This window comes from Rhinolophus ferrumequinum, chromosome 6, assembly GCF_004115265.2.
Source record: "Rhinolophus ferrumequinum isolate MPI-CBG mRhiFer1 chromosome 6, mRhiFer1_v1.p, whole genome shotgun sequence".
Lineage (NCBI taxonomy): Eukaryota > Metazoa > Chordata > Mammalia > Chiroptera > Rhinolophidae > Rhinolophus > Rhinolophus ferrumequinum.
This window is the reverse complement of record NC_046289.1, coordinates 73,922,007-73,931,046: the sequence shown is the minus strand read 5'-3', so window position 1 is coordinate 73,931,046 and position 9,040 is coordinate 73,922,007. Positions and strand designations below refer to the sequence as shown.

Below are 9,040 nucleotides of genomic sequence, written 5' to 3'. Positions count from 1 at the left end.
AAGAACCCAAAAGCATGAAGGAGAAAGAGAGCCAGGTGACGAGACGGGGGCATGGAAAAGGGGGCATAAAACTGAGTCCACGTGAGTGCAACCCAGCCTTTCCTGCCCAAATAAGACGCAGCCAATTCCTCATCACAAGCTCACCTTCCATCCTGGCTCAGACTGGAAAAGCACGTGTCCCTGGGGTGGGGGACTCTGGCAGCTTTCTTCCTGTCTCTTACAGAAAACCAACCCCAAACTAGAGAGTCAACAGCTACTACTTGTTAATCCAGCCGCAATGACCCTCAGACCAGCTCACAAGAGAAGGCTCTGGGCTCAGAGAAGCCCATGTTGACTTGCCCTTCCCTACCCCTTTGTCAAGGTCAAAGGGGCATTCCGTAACCATTTGCTGCAGGGAGACATGGGAGATCAATATGTGGAACCATGATGGGTATCAATTCAACAAGAATTCAATAGCAATTAGCTGGCAAGGCCTGCAAGGATGAGTTAAGAAGACCATGACAAAGGACTCTCTGTCTTTGGGATTCCAGAGGAGGAAAAGTGGACACTCCTATCCATGGGAAAGTTCAAGAATTTGGGAAAAAGTAAGGACCATCTAACTTTGAGTTGTTTTTCAAGAAAGAGAGATGCCAGTAGAATGAAACTTCTTCCTGGGGGTGCTTTAGGAAGCACAAATCTGATGAGATGCTCCGCAGAAAAATGGATCCCATGATCAAATGAGTTTGGGAAATACCGCATAGTCCCCTCTTAAGAAATTCCTCATGTGTGTTGGTGTGTTAGAGGCTTGAGAAGTCTTGCAAAAGAAGAAACCGTTGACTGTGTTTAACTCACTGATTAGGAAACTTACATTTTCTAATTTAGTTAATTCTATTCCTATAGAAGCAGTGTCCCACTATGAGGAAAGCTCCGTCACGTGACCGCGATGGTTCTGGGCTGGAAGCTGGCAGGTGGACTAGCAGGCCCCAGGTCAGCTGAATCCTAACCTTCCAGAAACAAAGGGAGAGCACTTCCGAAGGTAATGCAGGAAGGCACCAAACCAGCTCATGGTGGAGAAACCACATCACTCTTTAGAAACACAGGTCTATACTTTCAGAGACGGAAAGAGATCTTAGCAACCATGAAGCCTAATTGCTTAATTTTACAGTAGAAGCAACTGAGACTCCGAGAGGTAAAGTGATTTGTCCAAGGTCACAGAATCTCTAGATGACAGTACTGACATTAGGACCAAGATTTCCTGACCTCTCGCCTAGCTGTTTGTCTCCTTTCTGTTGTTAAAACTCCAGGACAAGGCCGGCATGGGGTTTATCAGTTACGGCATGGGGTTTATCAGTTACGTATGCTTTTAAAGCACTTCACAGAGACCCCCTTTCCCTCTGCTAAGACCTGGGCCTGGTCTTTTCCACCCCTGACCTTTGCCTCCACCCCCACCTTTGGAACCCTCAGCATCCACTTGCCTCTTGCCTCCAGAGTCTATTTTTTCTTTTTTTCTTTTTTGTAAGGAGTGCGCAGCTTCCAGTGGCCCATGCGGGGATCAAACCGGCAACCTTGGTGTTACTAGCACCGCGCTCTAACCAACTGAGCTAACTGGCCACCCCCAGGGCAGTCTATTCTGCATTCCTGTGGGAATGGGGGTGGGGAGGCAGGGGTTTGTATTTTATGAAATCTCCCCAAGTGTTCTTGATATCCTGGATTCGGAACTTTAGTTCTAAGCGATCTCTGCCTGCTCTTCTAGGAGGACCCTGCCTCCACTATCTATCACGGCTATGGACCCAAAGCTTCTACTCCCATCACAACCTCAACCCCATTCTATTCAGGAAACCCCAAATGTCTCCTGGGACTGTATTCCTAGCAACTTTCCCCTTTCCTATCCTCTCTTTGGCATCTGGAGCCCCTGAGGTCGCTTACACTTAACTGCTCCATCAGAGTCCTTAAGGGTAGGCTTGCAGGGACAAGTGACTCACTAGAGTGAGGAGACTGTGGAGCCAACCTCGGAGACCTGCCAGGGCCCACAGCCTGCCAGGGCTACTGTGCATCCATCTTCCTGCCATAGCCCGAGGCCATTTTTTCTCACATTCTTTGGGAGAATGGAGAACAATGAAGATAGGTGGAATTTAGTTCATTTCAAAGGTTGAAGAACATTATTAAATTGTTTTTGCTTTCTGAGTCACGTTGTGTGAGCCTGCCCTCCTTCACACGCACCCTCCCAGTATTCAAACCCCTCACAACTTCACAAGATAACGCACCACCTCATTTTTAAGAGAGAATAGCTTTGAAATACAATGTTGATTTGCCAAAGAGATCTACATCCAAACTTCCAGGAATGATGAGGTCCCTTGGAGCTCTAAAAGTCTATAAATGCACCAGCTCACCCCATCTCCTCCTTCCCTCCCATGTTCCTGACGGGATAGCCCTTTGGCATTGGGATGACAGAGCCACTTCAGAGTGGGACCCACTGTCCACCTGCTGACCAGTCCTCTGGCTGAGGAACCATCTGATGAAGGGGGGACAAAGTGGAGTCAACTACCCAACAGGAGAGAGCAAGAGTAAAACCCGGATGTTCTCACAGGACACATAAATAAAAGCATGTTAGGGCTGCTTTTCTCTTGGGTGGCATCTTTGTGAAACAATCCCCTCTCGGTGGTCAGTAAGAGAGGCCCAAGTCTCGCTTTCCAGGGTAATAGATTCCAACCCAGTTTACTTTCCCTTCTAGAGCCCATTTTCTGTCTCCAACACGCAGGCACCGAGCCATTGTCAGTAGCAGAGGCACTCCAGAGCTGCAATATAAATGATGATTATTCTATTATCAAATAACATTGCCAAGCCTGGCCGGCTCCCTACAATGGTGGCGGCAGAGGCAAGCTACGAAATCCAATATTGATAAACTGTATATTGTCTCCTAGAACCATCACTCTGCCTGACAGCCACTCTCTAAGCCTCCCACCATTAGCAGTAAAGAAGGGGGATAGACTGGTTAGTGATGGCCCCTGGGAGGCGGGACTAGGAAGAAGGAAAGCCAAAGGCAGCCAGGAACCCTGGGGGAAGATGAAAAGTCCTCAGTGCCCGCTACTTTCACACTCCTCACATGAACCAGCCTACCCTCCAGGCTGTGCCTTCTGGAGGTTTAATCCCTCTAGAGGGTTCTCAAAGAAAACTACCCAGAAAAATCTAACACTAGTGAGCAGGAAGGGGCCTACAGTCTGGTCCCGTCTCTGCCCCTTCGACGTGGCACTTAACGTTCCTGCATTTTTGTTAAAAAGGAGGAATGTGCCTAGGGTTCCTTTCAGCGCCACCCTTCTCTGATTCTGCAGCTTAGCACATCTCTTCTAAGGCTACTGTCACATTTCTTTCCCGTCCTGAGCACTGAAAGAAGTAGCACATTTCTAGGAAAATGGTTTAAGCCCTTAAGCCTCCAGACTGAAGGGTACACTAGATCTGCCCCCCACTACAGGGCCTTTGCACTACCTGTTCTCTGTGCAGCTGTGTACTTTCCCGGACAAGAGAGCCAGCTCCCTGCCCTCCTCCTGCTCTTTGCTTAGGAGGCCTAACCGACCACCCTATTTAATACTGACACTGCCCCCTACCCAGCCCCTTTATCCCGCTCCACTTTTTCTTTTTTTGACTGTAGTTATTACCTTTTAACATACTATGTAATTAACTTATTTATTATGTTTATTGTTTATTCCCTATTTCTCATCTCTGGCACGTAAGCTCCATGGGTAGGGATCTTGGCTTTGTTCATGAGTGCACCCCAAGACTAATAGTAGTGCCTGATACATAGAAGGTACTCAATAAACATTTGCCGACTGAATGAAGCTAAGGTTAGAATGGTGCATGTTTTGGTCAGAGCCATCTAATTCCATCATTTGGGGCTGGGCACAGGGAGAAATGGGTCATCATTTCAGTGCTCTCTACCTTCCTCCGTCTCCATCACAGCCTCAGGAGCATGCCATTCAGGAAAACCAGGTGTTTCAACGGGATGTTTTCAGCTGAAGCCCAAGCACCTTCCTGACCTGCACTCAGTGAGGTTCTCAGCCAACCTCAGTTCCCTGCTCCTGACCATCCGAGACTCAAAAACTACCCTCTAAAGCCATGGTTCTCCAACTTGAGGAAGCATGAGAATACTTGATAGCTTGTTTGCAACACTTATTCCCAGGCCACCTCCCAGAGACTCTGATTCAATAGGACCGGGGAAGGACCCAGAAATACGCATTTTAACAACTCTCTGCTCTCCTCAAGGGGCCTGTAATAACAGGTATTGTTTAGGTCACACCTTGAGGAACTGGGGTGCAGACACATAGCCAGGGGACTTACTAAGTGAGCCTTCCTGCTGTCTCTTCTCTGAATCTGCCTATCCAGTATGTGGCTCTGCCCAGGGTTAGGACCAGAAGAAATGGAGCTGTCCGGTAGGCTGGTCATTTTCTTTTCCACCAGAGGTGCAAAAAATCAAAACAGCATTTGGAGAAACATGGAAAGAAAGTGAGGAAGTAGAGCAGGGCAGGGGTGTGGAGCCAAGGTGAAGCCCGGTTCGTGAGGAAGACACCCCAGAATGTCTTGACTCTGAACCTTATATTTTTGACAGCCTCTTTACCAATTAGGTGCTAAGTTTAAATATCTCATCTCGGAAAGGAAGCAGATAAAAATGAGCTTGTCTAGAATGATGGAAGCATCTCCCTTTGTCCATCGTATACGGGGCAATCCAGCATATATCAGGGGAGTGACCTGAGCCCGAGCCCAGCTGGAGTGCTTCCAAGTGCCAGGCCCAATACAGACTCTTGTCCTGACAGACTCCAATGGACAGGACTGAAAGGGACTCAGCATTCTAATCACCTAGGGGTGGTGACTCCTTGGGGGCAACTACTAAGCAGATGTTCCCAAAAGAATGACTCAATGACCATCCACTGGACCCCAGCACAGAAACTCCTGGATTCCATAAGATAGAGGCCTAGGAGAATGGAAACGAGCCAGGAGCAAGAAGGGATATCAAGGCGTCCCAGGGTCCTAGGAGTAGCATGAAGGCTCTGGGAGCCCAGGGCTACACGCATCTAGGAAGAGGATGCAAGGGGAACACCCAGTAGGTCTTCCTTCACATTTGTTCTCTTTCTTCTTTGGCTCTTCCGCTCTTCAGAAACTTGCTAGAGGCAGCATTGTTCCTGCCTATTCCACAGGAAACAGCGAGTCATTCAGGTGTAATGACGAGGTCACACACCAGGACCAGGGACTGAAAAGGAGCCATGGGTTCTCTCTACCTCCGTTAGGTTAAGCCCATAATTATCTGTCATCTGGCGGTCTCCCAAGGCCAACGCTTATTTCCTTAAAAAAATAATAATAGTAATAGAGACCAACATTTATTCAGTACTTTCTATTTATCAGGCACTATATTAATTAATCTAACAACTGTGTAAGGTAGGGACTATTATTACACCCATTTTACAGACGGAGAAACTGAGGCAAGGAGGCATTAAGTACTGAGAGGAGCAGCTGGAGTTCCAACCAGGAAGCATAGGCTTCAGAGCCCAGTCTCTTAACTGCCTTGTTTACCCACTGATTCTGAGATGCCCCAAGTGACAGATCCAAAACCAAGTCTAAGTGTCCCGAATCCCAGAACAGTTCCGGGACTGGAGTCCCTCACCAGAAAACCAACAGCAAAAAAAGCTGTATAAAGTCAGTAGGGCTCACAGACACACTGAGGGGACTTTTTAGGCTAAGTTGGCTCCCTAGTATCCTTACTCTGGAAACTCTGAACCTGGAATACTTCTAGTCCAGTGGGTCTCACATTTGGGTATTTCACTATCATTCCACTAACGAGCACCTATTCGATGTCAGGAACTGTGCTACACCTGCAAAAGAGCAGCAGTGAGCACAAGAAACCACGAGCAGACTGTTGCTGCGCAGGACAAAGTATATGGCGAAGAGATGCAGGCGACAGAGCAGGAAGGGCCTTCTGCAGAGACCACAGTAAGAAACGTAAGTGTTACTCTGAAGGCCATCAGGAACAATTGAAGGATTTTAAGCAGGGGAATGACGGTAAGAGTCATGCTTCAGAATGCTACCGTGGAGGATGGATTCAAATGCGAACGAAACCAGAGGCAGGGATAACAGCTGCGGGTGGTTGAGGTTTGAGATGATTAGGAACTGAACAAAATCGGGTATTAGGAAAGGGAAGTAATACTAGCTTTCTTTAATGGATGGTATAGAGATGAGGGGAGAAAAAATCCGGAATGATGCTCAGCTCCTGCGCTTGGGAGATCAGGAAGATAATGGAACCACTTGCTGGTAAAGCGGATAAAAGAAGTAGGTGTGATGGGAAAGTGATGAAGCAACGGTATACTCAGGTCTGTTAGATCGTCCAGGTGAAGTCCCAGCCACCAAGCAGACGAGTATAGGAGAAGCTCAAGGGAGAAATCTGAGCTGAAGATAGAGATTTAGGAATTACTAGGAAACGGGGGAGGTGGAGCCTTGGGAATGAACGGTATCACCCAGGGAGAAGATGCCGAGTGAGAAATGAACATTAACGGGGTGGGAGAAGGTGCTTGAGCCAAAGAGACTAAGAAGGAACGGAGAGATACGAAAGACAAATGGGAGGATGTGGGTCATAGAAGCCAAGGGAGAAAAGATTCAAGAAGGAGGGAGATCAATAGGTCAAGTGCTGGGTCCACTGGGTTTGGGCAAAGCCCAGGACCTTGAGACCACCCTAATCTATTCCACTCAGGCTGCCTACGAGAACACTGCCTAGGACTGCTGTGTTTCATTATCTCCATTTTAATGTCACTGAAGAACAGAAACTATTTATTCATCTTGAAGCTCAGCAGAGAATCCTACCAGCACAAGCAGTAGTACTCCAAGGGACACCAAGGAGGGTCATCTGAAGTCTCTTGAGGGCCAAGACCCACCTCTGAGGAAGGAGCGCATGCAATAGACCCAGAATCCTGAAAAAGCTCCCGACTGAGGATGATTCCCCCTGAGCCTCAGTGTCCTCCATCTATAAAATGGTCTAAGGTTGTGAAGATTAAATGAGAGAATTTTCGTGATGAAAACATCTTATACTGTGGCTGGCACTTAGGAGTCACTCAATAAATACTAATAAATATCCATTCCCTTCCTTCTAAACCTATGATTTCACAGCATTCTTACAATCTAGACAGAAACAGGGAGAGCCAGCTTTAGAGAAGTTAAGTGCCTTACCAATTGTCACCCAGAAAATTAGCTGCAAAGCCAAGACTGCAACCCAGGGCTGCGAAGTCTTAGCCAGGCTTTGTCATCTACAGCACATACATGCCCAGAATCCTTGCATAAGTGAATAATCCCTCTTTCATTAATCATTATATCTTGCATAAACCTGCAATTTTAATCCAGTAGCCTCAGAAATAACTGGACAAACCTATCACGTTTGTTCCAGGGAGCCTGAGCACTCAGCCCCCCCAGCCTCCCCAGCCTGACAGAGCCCACGACCAAGCACAAGAGCAAAGGAACCCAAGAGTTCTGTTTCTGAGATCTCTTCTTCCAAACATTATCTACCGCTACCTTTCTCCTTGACCTACAAGCTGCACCCAGCTAAGCAGACGGCCGAGGTCCTTTTACTCGGCAGAGTGCCCTCAGCCTGAAGGCCCAAGCCCCACAATGTGCAGGGCTGGCTCCAGTCACTACCTTCATTCCTCTGCTTCTGACGTGCCAGCCTGAAATGTACCGTCAGGCCACGTGCAGTAGCCACGCCATCTCTAAGTATAAACAATACGTTAAATGGTGATAATGCTACGGAGAAAAATAAAGCGGGGAAGGGAGATAGGGGTGTATATAGAGGGAGGGGCAAGGAGTAATCTTAAGTGGGGTATTCATACAGACAGTGGCATTTGAGTCAAGATCTTCCTGAAACAAGAATAAGGTCAGCTCAACACATAATCTGCAAGTCATTTAGCCTTTCTAGACCTCAGTTACTTCACTATGTCCCTATGTTACGAGATGTGAACTGCCTATGACGTCAGTCCAGGCCACAGGGGATAGAGAAAAGTACCCTGGACGGTGACCTGGGTTCTATTCCCACTTCCGCCTCTTAGCAGCTGGGTGAATTTGGGAGGGTCAGCCATCTTTCAGTTGTCTCAGCTCATCTATAAAAAGGGAAAGATATCTACCCTACATTAATATATAAATATACGCATACATATAAAATGAGACAAGGGTTTGCCAATGGCATGGGCCACACTAGTGATGGCATTCTGCATTTATTTCACCGTCTCCCTCTAAGGACCCTAAAGCACTATATATTTATATACATTTAAGAGCTGAGGGAGTTTTCTTTTATTTCTTCAAGTGATGCAACCTCACTTCACCAAGGCCCTCAGAAACAGCTTTAAATCTTAGTCAAGAATTTATCAAGGGCTTTGCTAAGTAGATAGCTCCAAGGAAGGGCTACATAGTACCTACTGAAAAAAAAAAAAAAGATATAATTATTGGTAGCTCAATTCCTGCCATTAAGTTGTTTTTAATAGTAATTTCTAAATCGCTTATCCTTCCTCCTTTTTGGCCCTACAAGCCTTGCCCTGAACCTTGACCATGGGCTTTTGGGGTCAGGAAGGAATCTACAGGCCTGATTCCCATAACTTCCCTGCACATGGTTGGTGCTCAATAAAGTTCTTAACTAACCAGTTCTAGGAAAGAGAACTGGATGAAAGCATGTGAAAATTGTCCCTACTCCTACGTGTGACTGAACAATGCTATCAAGACTTCTACTCCAGCAAGAAAATTCCTCTTAGAGCAAGTCTGTGCTTGTTGCCGTAAAAACGCTCCTAAAGAGTACTGCTGCCACCATAGCATCAGGTTTCCATAAGGTCCTGAGTCTTCAGATGACTAAAGTGCAGCGCCCCCTCCTCCCCCCACCCCCGCCACCACCCAGGCCAGGACTGCGGCCCTGAAATCTCCCTGACATGTCCAATGATCTTACATTGGACCTTACACAAATGGTCTGCCCCAGAGCACACCCGATAGCATAATGACTATTTAAACACGCCCAAATCCCTTGCAAACCGTGCACTCCTCCGTAAGAGGC

At 47.2% G+C, this 9,040-nt stretch overlaps 1 non-coding gene across 1 annotated transcript; it reads right to left on the bottom strand.

Moving 5' to 3' along the window:
* Positions 1-1,516: 1,516 nt before the first annotated feature.
* On the bottom strand, positions 1,517-1,590 carry TRNAT-AGU (transfer RNA threonine (anticodon AGU)). The gene has a single exon. It is a non-coding gene; the product is annotated as a tRNA-Thr (tRNA).
* Between the last annotated feature and the right edge of the window lie 7,450 nt (positions 1,591-9,040).